Here is a 23,905-nt window from a genome sequence, read left to right on the forward strand (position 1 = left end):
GAAGTATTATTTGCTGGTATTAAATGCCAATATAATGCTGATTTAATGCCGCAAGTTCGTGCCTCGCGGTTACTTGTGTAGTTACATTAAATAATGATAAAAACATTATTTTGCGTAGAGATTTTCGTTCACATTGCTTGCATTCACAATGGAACCCACCTGGCGTGGGTTTCTCTAAAGCAGCGAATCTCATTGTCATAAACACTTGTTTGATTAAGAATATGTACGATTAAAAATATTCTTTCGGTGTAAATTGCGTTTTTAATTTCTTTTGGAAAACATCACTTACAAGGGTTCGCTTTCATCATAAGATTCTTTGTATCATTTCACATTCTTTTGTGCTGACGTTATTAACACTGGAACGCCCAACGCATGTCCAACTTACACGGACGCCCAAGCCTCCCAAAAAAGGTGGAACGGTAACTTCAACTCGCTGGTTCTCGGGCCTAACTCAACCAATCAAGATGATTCTTCTTTCCAGTTATTTGTTAGGATGTCTATATGATTCTAGAACTTTGCAGAACTTAATTTGATCAAATCTGTAATTTCTGCGACCGAAAACATTGTTCCACCTTTTTTAAAAAGACTGCCTCCGCGGAATTTTTGGCGAATTTTTTTTTTTACATACGAAAAAAAAGTTGGAACGATGTTTTGATCGCAAAAATTACAGATTTGATCAAATTAAGTTCTGCAAAGTTCTAGAATCATCTAGACATCCTAACAAATCACTGAAAAGAAGAATCATCTTGATTGGTTGAGTTAGGCTCAAGAACCAGCGAGTTGAAGTTACCGTTCCAACTTTTTTGGAGCCTTGGGCGTTGGAATGTTAATAAACATAGTCGATGTTATGAATTGAAAAACAGTTCTACCATTGTTATATTCTTTTGTAAGAAAGGCTCTATCTCACCCAGGTGGGATTAAATCGGATTTTTTTTTACAATTTCAGCATGTTTTATAAAATGGATTATTTTTTAAATTTGGAATTTTACCGGTTGAGTTTGGATTTTTTTTAACGTCAGAAATCACCATCACTATCACAGTTTTTAAGCATTTTAAATCTATTATCAAAAACTCTGTTTCTCAAAGCCTTGAATCGTGTTTGATTTATGACTAAAGTTTATCAAACATTAAACTTTTTTTATCTTTATTTTAAGAATGAATTTTCAGTATTAAAGAAATAGTCTAGCGTGACGTCACAGTCTCACGGACCCCCCCCCCCCCCCGTCACACTTGCGACAACCCCCTCCCCCCGTAGAGCGTGAATCGTCATATTTACGAACATGAAAATGATGTCCAGCCATTAAGTAAAACCTATACCTTTCTTTAGTAAGAAAGGCAAAAAGGTGTGAGAAGTAAGCAAGCAAGTTTCTATAAACTCATTTACAAAACAATTTGTTGAAACGATGAGAATTTGCAACTTGGAGTAAGAAGCGAGTCCTTAACTTGCCAAACATACGGGAGTTTCCCCTAGATGGACTCTTTTAAGATTTAATGTTTGGATGTAAAAGGAATGGACAGTAAAACAGCTGATGAAATAACATTAGGCCACTGATGAAATTGCTTTCTCGCCTAATATTTGATATCTATTATATTTATTGTATTACTGAAAAATATCAAGCTATTTATTAAATCCTATTCAATTTGGATGCATCGTTGCTATTTAAATGAATCATCAATATCCCAGCTCGATGCCGAGTATGGCACCACTCAATTTTTACGGAGACTGTTTTTAATAAATAAACAGGGCATAAAACAAACATAAATAGTGAATTATTTTCATATTGGATTTAACCGTCTCCACGTTCCAGTCTCGGAAATCGTAACATCACCGCGATGATCCGCCAGTTGAATGCACTGCAGGAGCAGCAGGTGTGTGGGTGGAAGTTGTAGTGCCACCGTTTCCGGTTCGTCGGTCGTTTCGGGCTCGACTGGTTCGGGAAAGTGCACGGGACCTCATCAATAGCCCAACCGCCGAATAGTGTGCGGCACTTTGGCTGTAGTGTGAATCTGAAAAAGTTGAAAGGTTTATTAAAATTGAATAAAACGATGGAAATGTACATTTATGCATGCATTAATTTATACTTATCACGCGTGTCCAAACATTCCAATGAGGTTCAGGTGAATGAAATTATTATAGCGCTGGGTGAATTCTGAAAGAAAAAAAAGAGTAACTGTTAGCAGAAATAATTTACAATATCTTTATTGATGATATGGATAAATATATTAATACTGCTTTATTTGTGGATGATTTGAAGGTATTCTTTTCCAGTCAAAAATGGTTCCACGTTAAATATATTTAACCTGCAGCTCGTACTAGCTTCTTCATGATCGGGTTTACTTTCGAGTGTCCTTTATTTTACGATTTAGGATTTTACTCGGCATGATTTCTTCCCCGTAGTGGCCCTGGAGCTCGGAGCTTACTTATTTATTTATATATTCTCCCAACTTTTCTCGGACAGTTTCTTCACTTTTTTCCGCTCTGGAGAGCACATGCTGCTCGAATGAGTACTGCACCTTAAACTTTTCCGCCTTTTTATGTCCACCGTATTTTCCAGCTTAGCGGTTTTCGAGTGGTGCTGAATTTTCAATGAACACGAGCATGAGCGCATGCATCCATGATTTAAGATATGAACTGCAAACACGGCACACAGTTATCAGGGGCCGAGCGAATGAGAGTAAATTATCTGCACGTGTGAAACTGGGAGAATTTCTTGCACGTGCGACTGTTTCAAGGATAGATTATTGAATAAACACGGTAAAATACACGTGATAATGTATACAAAGCATTTAAGAGTCATTCTTTGTAGCTTTTGCTCGGTTTGTACTATACACAGAAAAAAATCTGTGAATTTACTCTACACGTTAAAAAATAATCACATGTAAATTCAGTTGATGTAAACTTGAGTTTTTTACGTATAATTTGTTGCAAATTTACATCAAATTGCCTTTCGAATTTCAATGTTTAATGCCGTGCAAAAGTGTTACATCATAAATGATGTAACATTCGGAAATATTTTTTTGTGTGTGTGTTGTATTTTATTATTCCCGTGTTAGGTCGTTGCAAATATTTTTCAAAGTTTATGCCCCCCCCCTTTTCAAAATCAATTTGAAAAATCAGGGGGTGGCAACATATATTTTCAAAATATTTCAAAATTTTAAAGGAAATAGCGTGAGGAATTAAGAATACATTTTCCAGCGTTTAAAATCATATTTCGCATGTCTGGGATCGATCAAAAATAATTTAAATTTTTGTGGAGTTCCAATGTACAGCACCGCAAAAAGTTTTTTTTTATATGTTTTAGGGAACCTCAATTGCCAACTTTTCAGAAATTTCAAGGTTGTGCGACCGAGTTATGAATTTTTGAATCAATACTATTCTTTTCAAAAAATTGAAATATTATTCGCAAAAAAATTTCAACTTCATTTTTCGATGTGAAATCCTTGTTCTGTGACCGTGTTATGAATTTTTGAATCAATACTATTTAAAAAAAATGAAATATTGTTCGCAAAAAATTTTCAACTTCATTTTTCGATGTAAAATCAAATTTGTAATCAAAAAGTATTTCAGTGAAATTTTGATGAAGTGCACCGTTTTCAAGTTAAAGCCATTTTTAGGTAACTTTTTTGAAAATAATCACAGTTTTTAATTTTTTAACCCTCTACTGTTCAGGAAGTCATTTTGAGCAACTTTTGTTCTACGAAAAATTTCACTTCTCTTGTTTAATGTTTTCTTGTTTAATATTTAGTATTTTAATTTTCATTTATCTTGTTTAGTTTATGTTTGTTTTTTTTTTTGTAGTATTTGGCCTATTCTACCACCTAATATAATTATATTTTGCCTATCTAATTTTTTTATGTTTTTACAGTCACTTTTTCAATTTTTTACTTGTTTTTCGCATTTTCTGCTATAAAATGGCACCATTATCATTTATATTGTAAAAAAATGCGTAGAGGCATAGTCTGGGACACTACAAAAATTACTGCATACTTATTTTTACTTAAAATATAGGAAATGTTAGTAAAAATCACAGCCAAAGTTGACCCCTAAAAAAATGACATTTTTAAAAACATTGGCAAAGTCACATAAAACAAGTAAAACTTCCAACCCTAATTTTTTCTAAAATTTTAAGAGTTTTTCTTTCCAATGCATTTTAAAGATCAAAAATTGGTTGAAAAATGGATTTTTGGCAATTTTTCAGATCGAAGCCCGTCTAAAGGCGGGGTTAGGTTGTAGAGGGTTAAATTAGTGCATTTGCCGAAGACACCAAATCGATTCAAAAAATTTTTCAAAAGATACAGATTTTTGAATTTTTATAAATCATTTTTGTTTGGACAGCAGTCAAATTTGTAAGGAAAATTATATGGACAAACTAATGATGCAAAATGGCATCTTTGGGCATACCGAAGGCACCAAAAAAGTTTCAGTCGGATTAAAAAATACAAAATAAAAATCGAATTATCGAAATCTGAGAGAATTGCTCAGTATCATTTAAATTGATGAAAAATCAGTAGATGCATATGATGGGACAGTACAAATTTACTGCATACTTATTTCCATATGAAATATAGTTAATGTTAGTGAAAAACAACAACCAAAGTTATCCCCAGTAAAATGTCTCTAGAGTTCTACTTTTCAATGTTTTTTTAAAGATCTAAAATGGATTTAAAATGGATATTTGGCTACTAACCTTTTTTCAAATCGATTAGCATGATTGACACAACAGTGACTGGCTTTCGGAGATAAATGGTATTCAACATTTGAAAAGAATCTTTGAGAATTGTCACTTTTTGCAGACATTAGCCATCTTGCTCTTTAAATCATTATGATAGGCTTGTGGCAGAATTCTCGCGCAAAATATTTTATACAATTTTGAGTTCCTTGAGCTTTGCAAGACATGCCACTTAACATCTAACAGTTTCTTGAATGCATAAAAAAAAAGTTGTTTAACGTTGAATAATGCTTTACAAAGTGGAAGAACTTTTGTAAAATGGCTTTAAATGCTAAATGTGATATTCAGCACATTTCAAATATATGAAAAAGAATATCTGAACAAACTTAGGATAAATGTATCCTTCACGCTGGCTTCAACTGCCCCTACTCACAATCGCACAATCTGCACATTGTTCCACACGCAAACCAGCAGCGCGTACAAAAGAGAATCCAATTTCCGGTTGCAAAAGTTGCTTATTTTGCCATTCGGGTTGTGTCTGATGCTTTGTTTCATAGCAAAAGTTACCCCAAGGCTGCTATCACACATGTGTGAAGCAAGAAATGGATGGAATTAATTTCACTACTTCAACAAATACCTGCTCTCCACTACAACTTGTTGTTAGATAATGCTGGCGGAGTTTCCTCCTGTGCATGTCTGTTGTATTAGCCAACAACAATCATCCACTCACGAGCCAAACCTGACAACGAGCTCATCATGCAAAAAGTTGCAAAGCAGCGGATTGAACTATTTTGCTCGGAAACTTTGAATAAGTGTGCAGAAGAAACTTTATTAGCGCTTGGTGAAAAGTTTTGTGATCTGCAACATTTTATGGGGTTGATGTTATAATGTTATGATTAAAGTTAAACTCGTAACAGTCTTCTGGCGAACAAAACAGCAAACAATTTAAAATAATATTTTTATTGTTGCTGCAACTTTGATGATAAAGGTACAATGATTTATATCTGTTGAGTACCCCTCGTCTGAGTGCTTAGTCAAATGACAGCACAAATACATTCAACGCACATGATGTAACATACCTTAAATAAACCGAGCTTGCGCTCGAGTCGGTCTTTTTTGACCGCTGAACTCCAAACGGACGACATCGTACTTTCTGCTCTGCAAACCTTATCACAACACAACTCTCATCTCTAAATCCCGGTTGTTTTAATTGGCGACGAAGGAGTGAAGAACTACGCGAGCGATTTTTTTTCTTTCGGTGAGTGAAAAGCTGTTTTATTTTGATCCCTGGATTTGCAGTAATTGAGATTTTTTGTGTTTTTCTTTTTATTTATTTTTTTTCCTTGGAAAATTTGAACTTTGATTTTTTTTAACCTGATTTTTGATACCAAAACATGGGTTCGAACGGGTTAGCTACCTCTATTGAGATGTTTAGAAAGGGTACGTCATTTACGGACTGGTCCGATCGACTAGCCTATACCTTTCACGCAAATCAAGTGCCGGATGATCGTCAGAAATCTCATTTCATGACGATCTGTGGTCCGTTTCTTTTTTCTCAATTAAAATTGCACTACAGCAAAGATGAGCTGGATAAGGCCACTTATGCTGATATTGTGTCAAAATTGAAACAAAAATTGGACAAAACGGAGCCGGACTTAGTCCAACGCTTTCGTTTTAGTCAGCGAAACCAGCAACCTGATGAATCCAATGAGGATTTCGTGCAGGCGGTCAAGATGCAGGCGGAATTCTGTGGTTTTGGGGCGTTTAAGAACGTGGCCATTATGGACAGGGTCCTGGCGGGTCTTCTTGACGGGAATCTCAAAGAGAATTTGCTGAAGGAGGAAAGTTTGACTTTGGACAAGATGGACAAGTTCATCACAACATGGAACATAGCAAAACAAAACGTTAAAGCATTAAACAATCAACCTGGAGAATCTCAATTGGGACAGTACAGTTACTTTACACCAGAACAAATTCATTACATTCAAAAGACAACAACACAAAGGCAAGGGTCTTCACGGTACGGAAATTACAGACAAAATGATGGGTTGCAAGGGCAAAATTTTCCAGAAAGGCGAAACAATTCCAGATTTCAGCCTTATAAAAACTACAATTCTGATTCTCAAGTTTACACTAACCGAAGGTTCAATAACCAAACACAACAACAAAGGTATTTTGACAAAAGCTATGATAGGAGATATCCTCAGACTAGAATTTCGTGTGATTTTTGTGGAAAAATGGGTCATTCTAAGCAAAATTGCTTCAAACTTGATTACTTCAACAGACAATTTGTGAATTTCATGGGTGAGAGTACTGCAGATGATTATTCCTGCAATGAAGGTGGTGAAATTGAGTACGCAAATGCGGAAATGTTCAACCAAACAGAAAACTTTCAAGATAATAATGACCAATGCATGAAAATTTTTACTGTTTTGAACACAACATATGTTAAGCTGGATGAAACACAAATAGAGGACCAAATGGTTGATTTTGAAGTTGATGTTAGTTGCTTGTTGAATGACAGCACATTTTCTATACCAATTGATGATGATAGTTATGCTGACATTGAATTGAAAAGTTTGTTTACCCCGAATTGGGAGGATGATTCGATTTTGGATTTGAACGATTTGTTTGATAAAACTTGTTATAATATTGATGAAAATTGTGATGATGCCCTGAATTGGGATGAAAATTTGTTTTGTGGTTTTGGATTTTTACATGATGAGAACATGGAAGGTGGTGAATGTGAGAATGTAGGTTTTAATGAACTTTTAGCAGATGTCAGCGTGAGTTTTGAAGGTGCCCCAAATTGGGAAGAAAATGTTGTGTGTGGTTTGAATAATTTATTTTTGTATGACGATGTTTTGGATATGAAACAAGATGTGATGTTGGAAAATAACGTGGGTTCGATTGAACATAATTTTGATACCAAAAGGAATATTTCAAGCAATGCAATAGCAGCAAATTTATATTATACCTCAAATTGGGAAGACAGTGACAATTTTGATTTGGAATGTTTATTTACCACTAATGTTAACTCAAATCAAGCAAATCTTGATAACTGTGAGAGTTCGGACAAAAAGCTGCTGATTGGCAATGATGGTTGTGGAATTGAGTGTTGTATTGATGATGTTCAGAATTTGATTTTAACCCCAATTTGGGGAATGTTTCAAGAAAGTTCGGAAAGTGTTTGTTTCGGAAAAGTATTATTTGACGAAGTTTCTTAGATGTCAGAGCGAAAAGGTAGTAGTTTAAGTTTAACGCTATGTAAATCTAATTTGAAAAACGAGCATGATATGCAAGACATTGAATTGATGATAATATTTTTGATTATGATTACTGTAATTTTTTGCCAAAATGGGTTTAAAGCTATACAAATTTCGTTGTTTCTGTACAAATTGATGACTGATATTTTGACGAGCATTGCAAATTTGCAATTTATTTTGATTTTGAGTAAAGGATGTGCTAAAAAGTTAGACAATCGCTTTGTTGACAATTTTTGTGGTCGGCATGATCAAAAATTTGTGGACGATTGCTGGTTGTTAAATGACAAAGTTGGCAAAACGCTATTTTTTCAAAGCGGGAAATTGAAATGTTTACAAGTCATCTATGCCAAATCATTAAATCTGTTTTTGAAAAGTCATATTTGTTACACAATTGAGAAACAACAAATGTTGAACAGGAATCTTTTTAAAAGCATCAAACCAAAGCTGTTGGTTTGTTTGCTTGAAAGTAATCGTTTGCTGGACAGTTTGGCAATAGTCATTGTGTTATTCATATTTTTGAGTTTAGTTTTCTCAATTTGTTTGCTAAGAAATCTTATTCGCGGGCTGACGAAAGTGACGAATGGAGAATTCCATAATTTTAGTGTGTTGGTCATTTGTTCAAATCTGTGCATTTATTTTATTCAAGACGATGATGGTCTGTCATGGAAATTTAGTTTAATTTCAAATAATTATGTGTGCAATGGTACATTGAATGAAAAGCAGATTATAAACAAGTTAAACTATAGCATACCTAAAACTAAAACTTTTCAAGAGAAGTGTTTGACAGATGATCAGATAGTAGATGTGGAAACTCAATGGTTTCAATGGATTTTTTTTGAAAGGGTGGTGAATGAGGTAGTCTCTTTAACTTGGGACATGCCTAGCATTTATTTTCATAATATAGATCAAAATATCTTGATTCCATGCAGTGTTTGCATTAGTTCTCAATCGAAAATCCACAATAGTGATGAATTACTTGTTGTTTCAAGGTCTATTGGCTTTGTTCACAGGCTGATATGCTGGATTTCTGTCCTGAGTTTTAGAGTTGTTTTTACAGTTTTCATTATAAATGTCCTAAAACAATTTTATTTGTATTTTAAACAGATACTCGTACAACACGGTTCCCAGTGGAGCGAGGACAAGAAAACGCGATGGCGCCTAGTAGCACGAATCGTCGTGTTGTGGACTCGAAGGAGTTGTGCTGTTCGTGGTGATTGGCAATCAAAGAAGTTGCTGGTGGAGTGCAGCAAACGAAATGACCTTCTACTGAAGACGAAATGCGAAACAACATGGAGATTTCGAACGAGGACACGGGTGGTGCTGGATGCGGCAGAAACCGTCCGTTTAGGGATGTCTCTGAACGGAAAGGAACAAAACGTAAAAAACGTAAAAGGAATACTTCTAACAGTGAAATTATCTGAGGTGAAGACTTTTTTACAATTCCTGAACACTAATTTCTTTCGAATTAGAACAAAACGTTGAATTAGATTTTTGTTTGTTACTTAACTTTGCTTTATATAAATTACATTGTTATCATTTCATTAATGAGTTCGTTAACTTTAGTTTTAAGTAAAGGGGGGAGGACTGTTGAGTACCCCTCGTCTGAGTGCTTAGTCAAATGACAGCACAAATACATTCAACGCACATGATGTAACATACCTTAAATAAACCGAGCTTGCGCTCGAGTCGGTCTCTTTTACCGCTGAACTCCAAACGGACGACATCGTACTTTCTGCTCTGCAAACCTTATCACAACACAACTCTCATCTCTAAATCCCGGTTGTTTTAATATCGTCGTGATCGTGCTATCTTAGGCGCCATTTGTGCAAATTTTTATGCCTCACTTTTTGATATTCATAGTTCCCCGAAATTCGATTTAAATCCTGAGATATTCAGCAAAAACCGGGAAAACTCTGTGCATTGTTATCACTTTTCATATTGAGGGTGCACAACAATCAAGGAAGTTGTTGTCTTCTTATTCCAAAATTGTCAACATGCGGACCCAATCCTGTAACAATTTGATGAATCAAAAAATATATCGAAGGTTTCTGCAGTTTTGAAGATAATAAAATGTATCTAACATAAATCTTGGTGCAAAAGCTTGGGTTGATGTGCTCCGTTAACGATTATTAATGATATCAATGATCTGATTGTGCTATCTTAACACACCCCGCAAATTGCTGCAACTTGCCAAAGGGAATTTAGCCATAAGCTTGGAAATTATTCTTCCATCGATGTGATTAGCTTTAAAAGAGTAACCCAAAAATAGATACAAATCCATTAGAGTCCACTGACATAGCAGAGCACAACTTGTCAACTTCAAAACTGCTCGCTGATAGGTATCTTTCCCACCGGAAGCTTGGCAGCAAGAAACGTTTCTTTCTTCTGTATCATCTTGGCGTTCCGACGACGTGTCAAAAGAGCTGTCTACCCAGCGCGCAAATGTGTTCCCTGACGCAATTTCGCTCGAATGCCTCTCAAAGGATGCACGCTCAATTTAGCGGGAATCGAAGTGAGGCGAAGTTCTAATTAACCTTGTCAGTCAGTCAGCCAAGCCAGCCAGCTTCTTGACAACTAGGATTATATTTAGAATTTATAGGAATCCAGCATCCTGTTAAGCCTTTTTATCTAATCCTGGTCTGGTTCCGTCGAAACAACAGCAACGGAAGTGAACCCCGATGGCCTGCGTCAGTCAGTCATCACAGCTATACCGGCTAACAGAGCGTATTTGCATATAGATGAAGATGAGCCTGCAAAAGCTCAGTCATCGGCTAGCTGACAGCGGGCTTGTGTGATGTTCATTTATCCGGTCGGGGTTCAGTTTGTCAAAACTGTCAGTATTAGCATGCATAATTTAACTCCAGCTACAGCGTGAACATGATCAGCAGCTTGAAGCTTTGGCGTTGGACTTGAACTGCTAACTATTTACATGAAGGCTTACTAACGATACCACATTTTGCTATACATGGAAATTGAAACACTTTTAAGCGTTTATATAACATTCAAGAAGTAAATACTTCTTACTTTATTGTGCCTAGTTGTCCGTTTGAACCATACATCAGTAATTTCAATGTATTATTCCCTCATAGATTAATTAGTAAAAAATTAAATAAAAATACTCAAATGAAGACTCCAATTACACAATACAGAATTTAATATAAAAATGTCAACCAATTGAAAGAAATGTCTCCTTCATAACTGAAAATATAATCATCTTTGGAAGATCATTTAAAAATTTGCTATTTGCTTCGTAGCTGCCGCTAAAAAATCACGGTATGAAAAATATTTCAACAATAACGCGTACACACAAAAAAATATTTCCGAATGTTACATCATTTATGATGTAACACTTTTGCACGTCATTAAACATTTAAGTTCAAATGCAATTTGATGTAAATTTGCAACAAATTATACGTAAAAACATCATTTTACATGTGATTCAACCGTTTACGTCGAATCTCAAGTTTACATCAACTGAGTTTACATGTGATTCATTTTTTACATGTCGAGTAAATTCACATATTTTTTTTCTGTGTAGACTTCACCCAAAACTGGGCAGGACTCGTCTGAGAGATCATAGAGCTATCGAGGCGCAATCTCACACACACTAGCACACCATTTGTTTTGCTGGCCGGTACAAAATTTAACCTCACTTTTTTTCGTGTACGTACACGTAATACATGCGCACGTAGATAACTCTATTGGTCACATTTACGAACACAAAGAACAAAGCACGAGATGGCCAAGAGAATGATGCTCTCAAGTTAAAAAAAAATTATGTGTCGTCTACCGGAATCGAACCAGGGACCTTCGGCAGACTAACTAAAGTTAACTGCAGAGCAATTCCAGCTCAAATTAGGAATTTTTCTGATACTTTTGTACTCGACCCTCTCCGATTTTAATGAAACTTTGTAGACATTACGGTGGTCCAAATCCGGGCTTTTCGGGGTTACCTCCTGAACTCAAAGATTGACCCATCACTAGGCTAAATTCAATAAAAAATCAAGACACCATTTTTACGGATTTTTTCGTTGAAAAGTTACTAGCTTCTGAAAATTACCATTTTTGCAAAGAGAGTAAAAAAAGAAGCTGATTTTTAACTGGTAACATCCAGTATCCTTGGAAACGAACTTGATTAATAGATGAAAATAAACATTTTTGCAATTCCGTCGTAAAACTACTTACTTTTCCTGTCATTCTTGAACGACGAAACAGCCTACTTTTCTGTACCAAAAATAACAGAATCGAATATTAACCCTTTTCAAAACAAATGCTGAAAAGTTCTACTCTTCAGCACTGAAATGGATGCTGAAAAGTTGAACTTTTCAGCACTTGTTAGGAAAAGTTATACTTTTCAACATTTTTTTTATTTGATCGATTCATTGACATTTGTCCTATAATTCTGTCCAAAGGGTGTTTTTCGGAATTGCAAAAAACGTTGTATGGAACTCGTTGCAAAACTTGATTTTTCATCACTCGTCGTATTTATCTAACTCGGTGAACCTCGTTAGATAAATGTACGACTCGTGCTGAAAAAATCCTCTTTTTGCAACTTGTTGCATAAACTACTATTTTAAGCATGTTTCTATTGTAAAATTTACTCAGAAACACGAATATGACCAAATTTTCACCAGAAAATGGGATCCAAGGGGTCTCCCGAGCAAAAACTTACAACCAAAAAAATCACTAAAAGAAAAAGTGTAAATTTAATGTGTTAAACTACCTTACCCAAAGCGTTCTCAGTCTTAAATGGTAGTTCCAGATGTACCCTACAAGATTCAGGTCGAATTAAGCTGATATCTGGATGGAACACTTTTTTATTTGAGTTTGAAAATTGTGCTTTTTTCACTAAAACTTCTTCAGATTATCAAATTTGGATGTTTCACACCGCATTTTGTTGCCTTTTTAAGCCTGTTCAGATGCATTTAGAATTTTGAAATTTAGTTGAATTTTGACATTTTAAGATTTTTGATGTTATTGAAGCATAAAACTTTGTCTCCCGATTTGCCCAACTTACCATTGACCTAAAGTGCTCATATTTAAACTAGATGCTAGTTTGATATGTACAAACAACCCTTGAAAATTTCAGACACATTGGTGAGGTCCATTCGAGATGGATATGCTTTGCTCGTGGACTCGCTCTTAATTACATTACTTATAACTGAAAATAGGATTATTTTTTCAGTGTAATCAAAGCCAAAATTTTGGAAAATCGGTCGAGCTTTGTTGGAGATTTGATGAAATCTGAAACTTCGCTGAACACATTTGTTTTGATGGTGTGAGTTGATAGCATTATTCTTTTGGGTTATGACTCAATTAGGAAGTTAGAAGGCGTGCACTGTATACATTTTTTTTCACATTTCGATGCCGTCGTCGATTTTGTTCAGGGAAAATCAACGAAGACCTTGTAAACAGTGTAGGGGAGAGTGGGGAGACTTGATCCCCAGGGACACTTGATCCCAAGCCTGTATCTCATCAGCATGTGGGTTAAAAAATTGCTTTGCTCTAGAAAGTTGTTCGAAATTGACTAAAACTCATTGTAAGAAAACTAAGAAAAAAATAAAACATGTCAAACAAACAGATTGAGTTACACACACTTTTCTAAAAAGTGCTGCAAATAACCACCAAAAGATCTTTTTTCTTTGTTTTGATATTTATAGTAAACACACAAAATTTATTCAAAAACATATCTTTTATAGGTACTCGAATTGTTTGATAAACTTATCAACTCCAAAACCCATACCGTAAACTGGGGTCAATCGGGACACATGGGGCGAATTGGGACAGCAGTTTTAAGCATGTTGGAGCACAATATTTTGATTTTTCTGGTTGGTTTCGGTTAGAACAGACTCAGGCCCACAAAATGTGTACATCCATTTCCAAATTTAAAAGCTTTAAGTGCTCTAAAAACTGCTGTCCCTATTCAGACTGTAGTCCCGATTCACCCCAGATTACGGTAAGCATTTGACATTAAATTTATCGTCATACTATTTTACAATCAATTGTTTAAAAAAGTACGTTTAGGGAGACTTGATCCCTGCATTTTTACAGTCACTGGAATTAGCCTCAAGTTTAATTAATTGGGCTGGGTTTTCGTACATAGTTTCCTTTAGTATTGTTGTACATAACTTACTGCTGTTTGAACCATTTTTCAAAAGTTTTGTAAATAAAAATTGCCAGCTTTTGTAAAAATGCCCAATTTTTGTCTCAAAAATAAAATTTTAAACTTTTAAATATTTTGCATGCTAAACTTGTTATATTTTGAACACAAACGTTCATGTTTAATGTGAAATTGTTGTAACTTTTTTAAATTTAAAATTTGGATGAATAAGAAACATTTTGCTTGAGATTTCTTCAAAATGTTCAAAGGGGGATCAAATTACCCCCAACATTTTGAAAATGCCGATTTAAAATATTTTTTTAAAACGCTTGGAGTTTGGAGAGTTTATCTGATGAAATACCCTTATCAGCCAAACATAGTTGAATGTTTAAGCTTTCAATTGATGCAAAAAGTTCAAAGTTTTGTGGGAAATTGACAGAGTTAAGTGCGATACAAAAAAGGGGATCAAGTCTCCTCACTCTGAATGTTGAGGGAACTTTAGAGTGGTTTCGGGACCAAAAAGGTCAAAGATCAAAATATTTTTTTATGATTTTCAGGATGTTTTACGAACATATCAAGGTAAGGGGGGCAATAACTTTGGGACTTTAAGAACTTGAGCATGTGCATAAAATGTTGGTGGACGGCGCAAGGTATAAGAAATGTTCCGCCGTTCAGAACCAGAACATGCTAGAACATGATTAAAATTACATTTTCTTCAAACAGCTAACATTAAAAAAAATTCCAGCACATTGTAAATAATGACCGCTACATAAGCTGAGGAAAATGCCTTAAAATTGTAATGTTGGTCCTGGCTGCATTAAACCCTCAACTAAGGGCGCTGGGAGAACCATGGGCAGAGTCGGAAAACGACACTTTTTAAAACAGAGTACGATGTTGAACTTGTGGGAATATCCTCGGCAGGGCCAGCAAACAGCATCAGCGTGACTGTTATAAACGATTCGCTCGGAACCGCAAATTCTTTTTGCCACCGTTTTTATTTTTAAAAGAGTTATAAAAATCCAGTCGTTTGTCGCACGAACGAACGGTGTGAGTGTTTGTGTAACCGTGTGTGTGCTGTGTGTTTTTTGGCTCATGAAGGTGGAAATGGAAGGTAAATAAAATGGAGACCCACCGAACGAAAGGTAAAGAGCGAAAATACTAAATGAAATTTAGCCACAGAATGCAAGACATCGCCGAGACCGGTTGGACCTACGGAGAGTGGGCCGTGTCACTGAAGCAGCATTTTGAAAAAAATGTGGTAAATTCTGACATTTTAGGTACAGTTTTTGCTTGATATAAATGTATAACAGATTAGTTAAGATTATTATTTCTCCTTTGCAGCTATAATTAAAAATTTGTAGTACTAAGTTTCTTAACATGTTAAGAACAAACAAAACTAAACAAAGAGAATAAAAAAAATGTCATTATAGAATGTGGGTGTTTCTTACAGTAAGTAAAGTGATCATAATTTTTAGATGAAAAATATAATGACTGAAGATTAAAAAAATCACGAGCAAATTCACTGCCCACAAGGACGTTCACACATGGGTGGGTAACGGTGTGTTGGCGTCGAACTGGAAGAGCTTTCAAATCCGAAACGGTCCCGACCCGGTCGGGAGGTCCGGTTGGTGTTTGTAAGGGACTCTCGTTTGTGTTTTTGCCCTTCCAGTTACCCTTTCAGTCCACACGACGCCAAGGCGAGTGGGTGCCAGTTAGTTTTGCACCTTTATCTTTAATGAACTGAGAGGCGTTACACCGTGTATGCAATGGAGCAGAACACACACACGTGTTAACAGTGTTGGTGGTGGAAAATGTCAGGTTCAGATTCGTTTGCTGATAAAAGTGAACCAAAAGCTTTGATAGTGCCCCGTTGATGTTGTCCACTACAAGGGAGAGTAATTTAATGTCAACGTGTAGAACTGAGATGGGGGGGCGGTGGGTGGCGTTGCTTGATTTGGTTAAATCAATGTTCCCATGTTGAGTAACAGTTACAATTTGCATCTAGTTCCATGATTATACGCAAGATAATATATATGGGTAATTCTCTACCAACTCACACGAAATCGGGAAAAGTTGCCCCGACCCCTCTTCGATTTGCGTGAAACTTTGTCCTAAGGGGTAACTATTGTTCCTGATCACGAATCCGAGGTCCGTTTTTTGATATCTCGTGACGGAGGGGCGGTATGACCCCTTCCATTTTTGAACCTGCGGAAAAAGAGGTGTTTTTCAATAATTTGCAGCCTGAAACGGTGATGAGATAGAAATTTGGTGTCAAAGGGACTTTTATGTAAAATTAGACGCCCGATTTGATGGCGTACTCAAAATTCCGAAAAAACGCATTTTTCATCGAAAAAACACTAAAAAAGTTTTAAAAATTCTTCCATTTTCCGTTACTCGATTGTAAAATTTTTTGGAACATGTCATTTTATGGGAAATTTAATGTACTTTTCGAATTAACATTGACCCAGAAGGGTCATTTTTTCATTTAGAACAAAATTTTTCATTTTAAAATTTCGTGTTTTTTCTAACTTTTTAGAGTATAATAATGATCTACAAAGTTGTAGAGCAGACAATTACAAAAATTTTGATAGATAGACATAAGGGGTTTGCTCATAAACATTACGAGTTATCGCGATTTTACGAAAAAAAGTTTTGAAAAAGTTACTTTTTGCGTTTCTCTTTGTTTCGTCGTCCGTGTATGTCGCGGGTGACCATGAACGGCTATGATCGATGACGACCAACTTTTTCAAAACTTTTTTTTCGTAAAATCGCGGTAACTCGTGATGTTCATAAGCAAACCCCTTATGTTTCTATATCAAAATTTTTGTAATTGTCTGCTCTACATTTTTGTAGAACAATATTTTACTCTAAAAAATAACACTGCAAAGTTAGAAAAAAACACGAAATATTAAAAATGAAAAATTTTGTTCTAAATGAAAAAATGACCCTTCTGGGTCAATAAAGATTCGAAAAGTACATTAAATTTCCCATAAAATGACATGTTCCAAAAAATTTTACAGTCGAGTAACGGAAAATGGGAGAATTTTTAAAACTTCTGAGTACGCCATCAAATCGGGTGTCTAATTTTACATAAAAGTCCCTTTGACACCAAATTTCTATCTCATCACCGTTTCAGGCTGCAAATTATTGAAAAACACCTCTTTTTTCGCATGTTCAAAAATGGAAGGGGTCGTACCGCCCCTCCGTCACGAGATATCAAAAAACGGACCTCGGATTCGTGCTCAGGGATAAACGTTACCCCTTAGGACAAAGTTTCACGCAAATCGAAGAGGGGTCGGGGCAACTGCTGTGTGAGTTGGCGGAGAATTACCCATAATAGTGTGAGTGTTGTGAGCAATGAGTCAATCTGGTGGTTGGTGCTTTTCTCGATGTTAAACAAAAATTTGATCACGCAAAAGATCTAGAAATAACTTAGTCCTATTAGTATCCGGCCTAAAATGTTCATACAGCCATTTTAAAGTTATCGCAGTTTTAGTGAAAATGTAGATTTTTTCCCGTTTTCGGCATTTTCCCATTTTTGCGCGTGGCGCGTCGAAAAACCTAGTTTTTGTTTTCAAAAAATCGTATCTCAGAATATCGAAATTATAACTTCATCATTTTTTAATATGTTATGTGAAATTTTCTGAGGAATCCGATAAAATTATTTTCAGACATAGGCTCTTTGGTCCCGAGACCTTCAAAACAGCATTTTAAATTTTCATACAACCTTTTCAAATGTTAAGCTAAATTTTTGAAACTTTCTACAATTTTTCCAAATAGCCAAACTAATCACCTTTCTTTTGCGATAAGACAGCTTAAATCGGATGAAATGGCGTGGAGATATGATTTTTTGAAAAAAAGTGGTTTTTGCGAAAATCGACGAAAATTGCCATTTTTCGAACCACCCTAACACGGCGTAGGTCACCCTAATGACCAAACAAAAAAATACGGGTCTTATTATTTCGGCCAAGGATCCCCCAGAAAAACATTGAGCCCAATCGGAGAACTTTTTTTCGTATCATGCTGTTTTCGTGGAGAATTGCTGTAACGTCATGATTCGAAATCCGGACACCTAGTAGCATATCATTTTCGTTATAGCTTACAAAAAATCATGTAATAAGTTGGAAATGAAGAAATATCATCAGGATGTAGTATTAACAGTCAGTTCTTAGAGAATGCATGCAAATTATGTCTTTTCTAACATTTTTTTTTATCAGAATTTGAACATTAAAATGACTTGTTATGCTTCGAATCCCGGACACTGATAAAAGCTGATTCGAAATCCGGACACTTTTGCTTCGAATTCCGGACACTCGTTTTTGCTAATGAATCGCACAAATTTGGACGGAAATGTTAGTGAATGGCATTCTTTAGGTCTCAAATGAGCTGTTAACATCAAAACAATCGATTTTTTATAAAAAAAATTGCTAGAATTTAAGGAAATCAAAACCATAAAATTCTGCTTTGCCTTCCCGGTGCTTGAACGCCTATGAAATATTTCACGCGAAATGTTTCGATTTTTTGGTAATCTTATAATTTTATTTTATTTAATTGTTTTGATATTACTTAAGCGTTCAAACAAACTTTAAATGAAAGTTGATGTTAGAATTCATCAAATAACACAGTTTTGACATTCATAATGCGAACTTATATTCAAATAATTGATAAAACAAGATGAGGTGTCCGGGTTTCGAAGCGTCCGGGAATTCGAATCATGACGTTATGAACAGACAAGTAAAACCCGGCTTCAAAAATGTACATAAATATCACTTTCGTGGTCATAAATTGAGACAGGTGTGAGTACTGCACCAACCTATTTGTGTAGGACCCCATTGTGCCGCTGTAAATAGAGCCCAAATGACAGTTCGGGAGTTGGCCGACGGCCAGCCAGCGAGCGCATCCACTTCGCAATAGCGGCCACCGTTCCTCCGGTGTGGGGAATTCTTCCCGGACAAAGCATGGTGCGCACAACAGGATTGCCAGATTTTAAAATTTTTAGACTCGTTTGGAAGTTTATCTATCGAAAAATGGATGGATGATGAATTCGGACAAATTTAGTTTATAAACCAAAACCGAAATCTAGCGTGACAAAATTGATAGTGGCCTCAGGTTAAGATTTAGAGCTTTGGTGTCTTCGGGACAAATGATCAGGGTCAATTGGGGTATCTTTTGGTATGGTGGACATTAGGGTGGTCCAAATTTTAGGGTGGTTCAGAATTTTTATTTTGGCGGGATGACGAGATAGCGCTTTGGTGTTTTCAGAAAAGTTGTAGGGAACACCATTCTGAGCAATTTCGCTTAAAAGCATAAAGCTCTATCTTCAAACGGGAAGTTTCTAGAGCCATTTTTGTAATTTAGGTTGAAGAGTTTATGAAAAAATGAGTTTTTATTAATTTATGAGCTCAGGCTTGTGCCGTAGCGAGTTGGTGTTTTCTAGACATTTGTTTAGCTTATCAAAACACACATTTATCTCCCAAGAGAGCGAAAAATGGACCTTATAAACGAAAGTTATAGCCAAAATACGACGAAAAAGACGCCATTTTGAAATCTGAATAACTCGAAAAGGTGGTGGAGTTTGACCTCGCTCTTAGAAGCATCTAAAAGTACACATTCTAGAGTACATTTGCTGAAAATATCTCGGAGGTATTTTTTGTTTAACTTAGTTAATCTCAATTTGAAAATGAGCATTTTTAAATCGTTTTTTGCCCGTAACTTTTGATAGAATTGACCAAAATTCATGTTTCAAGAACAAAAATGGTCATTTTGACAAGCTCTACAATTGTCTAGAAGGGCTCAAAAATGTACAAAATGATCTAGTGGTTGTAAAAGAAGAAACATGTTTTGGGCTGAAATATTTCAGGAATTAATTTAATTATTTTGTTGATTCCTGAAATATTTCAGCCTCGCATATCCGTAAAACTCAGAGTCTCGGCCCGAAACTTCAAACACGAACAAAAGCAGCGAACCGAATATTGGTAATGACGTTTTGGAATTTTGACAGTTTGGAACGCATGAATTACCCCATTATCGGTTTCCCGCATGGGTGATGTGGAAATTGTTGCACATGGCTGAAGTTGGGAATTTTGCAACTTATTTTAATTTATGCTAAATTTCAAAATTCAAACACGAATCTACAGTAAAACGATGTAAAAACTAAAGATACACTAAAGCCATGATGATGTGATGTGCAATATTGATCAGAATCGCGAAAAAATAGGTTTAAATTGAAAAATAATAATAAAATAAATTTTGGTCTAGAATTTAACGAAACTTTGTCTGTTTTGTAAGACTTAATGTTATTGCACAATGGATATAGAATTTTTTACAAAAAAGTAAATTTTTCGGTTCGTCCACAAACAATCTCATGTTTGTAAACAAACGACGCCATATTGCCAATGTTGTTCGGTAGGTCATATCAGGCCATCGCCGGGGCCCTGGTAAAACTTCATCAACTCCAAATCTATAAGTTGCATTCGAAAAGTCTTTTGAAGCACTTCATAGCTATCCACGATTGGTTTAACTTTTTCTCATAGCTTTTGCAAATTATTTTATTTAGTTTTTGCCCTGTAGGCCAAAATGACGGCACTTTTAGGGCTCAATATTTACACATTCGACATCCTCGGGAAATTTCACGTTAGTTAGAAGTATTGATTTAAAAAATAATTTAATAAAACATTTTTGAAAAAAGAAATAGATATACCTTATTTATCCTGTGATCAATACGTCAAATACTGTATCAAGTAGGCGAATGCCAGTTTCACCCCATATCCAACAAATTGTTAAACAATAATTTAATTTATTTTAAATTTATTTTTTAACAATCAAATTTACAACTCGAAAACTTCGAACATAACGTCATGATTTGAAATCCGGACACTTAGTAGCATATCATTTTTATTATAGCTGGCAAAAAATCATGTGATAAGTTGGAAATATAGAAATATCATCAGGATGTAGTTCAAACAGTCAATTTTAAATGAATGCATGCAAAATATGTGTGTTCGAGCATTTTTCATCAGAATTTGAAAATTAAAATGACTTGTTGTGCTTCGAATCCCGGACACTGATAAAAGCTGATTTGAAATCCGGACACTTTTGATTGGATTTCTGGACACTCAATATTGCTTATGAATTGCATCAATTTGGACTGATATTTAAGTGAATGGCATTCTTTAGTTCTCAAATAAGCTTTTAACATCAAAACAATCGATATTTTGTATAAAAAATTGCTAGGATTTTAGGAAATCAGAACCATAAAATGCTGCTTCGAATGAATATGAAATATTTCAGTGAAATGTTTCACAGTTTTGGTAAACTCATGTTTTAATTAAATTTATTTGTTTTAGAAATGGCTACATCTTCCAAACATATTTGAAATCAAAGTTGATGTTACAATTCATCAAATAACACCATTTTGACAATAATAATGCGAACTTATATCCAAATAATTGATTAAACAAGATGAGGTGTCCGGGTTTCGAAGCGTCCGGGAATTCGAATCATGACGTTACGAGAAATTTTCCGAGGATTCCGATTATGACAAAATTGATGGCACATTTTGTAGTGCTTCAAAATACCTTTCGAATGCAACTTAGAGAGTTGGAATTGCTGAAGTTTTACGGAAATGCGAGCAATTTTAAGATTTTTTAGGTTTTTTGGACCTTCAAATTCGAAGTCCGTTTTACTTCACTTCCCTTTGTCGTAGAGGGCTCATATTTGGCATGAGTTCATCTCATGTATAGATAAACAAACGCTGAAAGTTCCATCCAAATCGGAGCACTTCAATACAACCTCTAGAACAAACCGAGCAGAATTTACAAATACTGCCTCTTAAATAAATTGGTTACTTTATTAACACACAGATCAGTGAGATCTAGCTTAAAAATGTCCATAAATATAACTTAAATGGTGGTAATTTGAGACAGGGTTGCCAGATCTTTGATCTATTGGACCCATTTGGAAGGCAATATTTTAAATTACAAGCCAGAATTTTAACATTTAATTTAAAAAAAAAAACATTGGAAAATATATTATACACCGGTAACGTTGGTATGTCGGAATCAAAAATTTTAGCAAAATAAAACTTTTGGCATAGACAATTATTAAAATAAAAAAATAACTCAACCAGTTATCTTCCAATGATGCCAGACAAAAAAGTTGTTTGAATCAAGGCAACTTGTTTTTACAGAATTTGAAAGAAAATCTTAATCCTAGTTCTAACACCTTTCAGTAATGCTCTGAAATAAGCACCGTTGCACTGCAAGTACAATTCAATGCAGATTTTTTCCCTTTGCATTTTTTCCAGCTCCACCATAAACTACCGGAATCATCTTCACACAATCCTCACTCGGGGTGGGTGGGAAAAAAGTGTTAAACAAATTATGGTCTGTTTTATCAAATTCCCACCGAGACTAATCCTCCCCGTTCGGGAAGCAACACACACACATTCCCTGCTGTCGCTTTTTTTTTTGGTAACGGTGCACCAAATCCGCCACTCCAGGTCCAGTTCAGTCCGGTCCGTGAGTGGAGCTGTGGAATCCCGGGGAACCGTGTTGTCTATTCAATCCGATCTAATCTGGGCCGAAGGAAGCAAAAAACAACCTAACGGAACTTGAACTATTGCAGCTAAATTCGGTGGAATTGGAATTTATAGAAGGTTGGGTTCCAGTTGGGGTTGGGAAACGGGTAAGAGGGCTTTTTAGGACAGGTTGGCATAGTGAAAGCCCCGGCAAACACACCCGCAAGCTCAACCGACCAACCAACCTGGGGAAAATCAGAAACAGAACGACGATTCAGTTACGGAAGTGTAACTCTTTTTCACACGCTTCTTTGTCCCTTTCCCAGAAAGAGATTGGGTTTCCGGGACCAGGACCAGGTCCGGGGTGGCAGTCCATTGTAGAGCATATGCATAATGTATCTTGTTTCGGTTGTTGGTAGCCATTGTCGAATTGTCCTGGGACTAGGGACACATATTCATTGTATGGGCCGGATTTTCGCTTCTTATTTTTTCCGGTGGTGGAATCTCTCTCTATGCCCACCTGAAATACGGTCAGTTCGGCTGAAATTTGCCCTGTTTAAAGCACAAATGGAACCTTATCCGTACATTTGAGCACTCTCAATCCTCTTGTTCGATTTTGGAAGCAGCTCGTGACGTTGAGTACTGTGCACAGTTGACATGGCAAAATCCTTCCATTGGGTTGGGGGTTCCTTATATCACGTTAATTAGCATTCACAGTTTGTTTTTAATGTTAATTAATTAAAATAACCTCAGTGAAATTGTTTTAAAAGAGGCGTCGAGTCGTAACGTAGAAACCCGGTGAGTTATTCCTCTACTTGGAACGACTTCGACACCATTTCAGGCTGCCGTATTGTAAAGAGTCAACCGGTGCGATAATTTAACGAGCATGTTTCGTTCTCTGTTTCTCTATGAAGGAGGTATATTGCGGAAGTGAAAAATTCATAACAGGTCATCCGTTCATGTAGCTGCTCATTAAAAAAAATAGATTTGCAAGAGAGCAAAGCCATTTAGTAGGCAGTTATTTCTGAAAAATGTGGTTTTGGTTGTACAATATGGTATCAAAAGATCAAACAATATTCTTGAAATGGCATGAAATGGCTATGGTTTAATTATGTTTTCAATTGTAACACTGCATAATCTAGCAGGCTTCGTGGTATTATGAATGATATTCACGTTTATGCGGATTTTTTTCTGCGTGCAAAACAACGAACAAATGTTTTGCTTTGAAATCAACTTCCAAATTATCTACGTAAACAAAGTCAAACAATTTTTGCACAAAAGCACTCACAACTTATTCATAACAAACAGTACAAAGCAAAAAAAAGTAAACAAGCTGCGTGTAGAATGCCTG

General features: G+C 35.7%; 1 long non-coding RNA gene across 1 annotated transcript in view; it reads right to left on the reverse strand.

Annotated features, from left to right (window-relative positions):
• Positions 1-1,277: 1,277 nt before the first annotated feature.
• LOC120422196 (uncharacterized) overlaps positions 1,278-23,905 on the reverse strand; it is a 38,616-nt gene continuing 15,988 nt past the window's right edge. The window contains exons 2-3 of the long non-coding RNA XR_005606094.2: positions 2,083-2,150; positions 1,278-2,007 (exon numbers count right to left, since the gene is read on the reverse strand). This is a non-coding gene — a long non-coding RNA (uncharacterized LOC120422196). The remainder of the gene's footprint in view (positions 2,008-2,082; positions 2,151-23,905) is intronic.

The sequence above is a fragment of the Culex pipiens genome, chromosome 2 (assembly GCF_016801865.2).
Source record: "Culex pipiens pallens isolate TS chromosome 2, TS_CPP_V2, whole genome shotgun sequence".
In the NCBI taxonomy this organism is placed as follows: domain Eukaryota; kingdom Metazoa; phylum Arthropoda; class Insecta; order Diptera; family Culicidae; genus Culex; species Culex pipiens.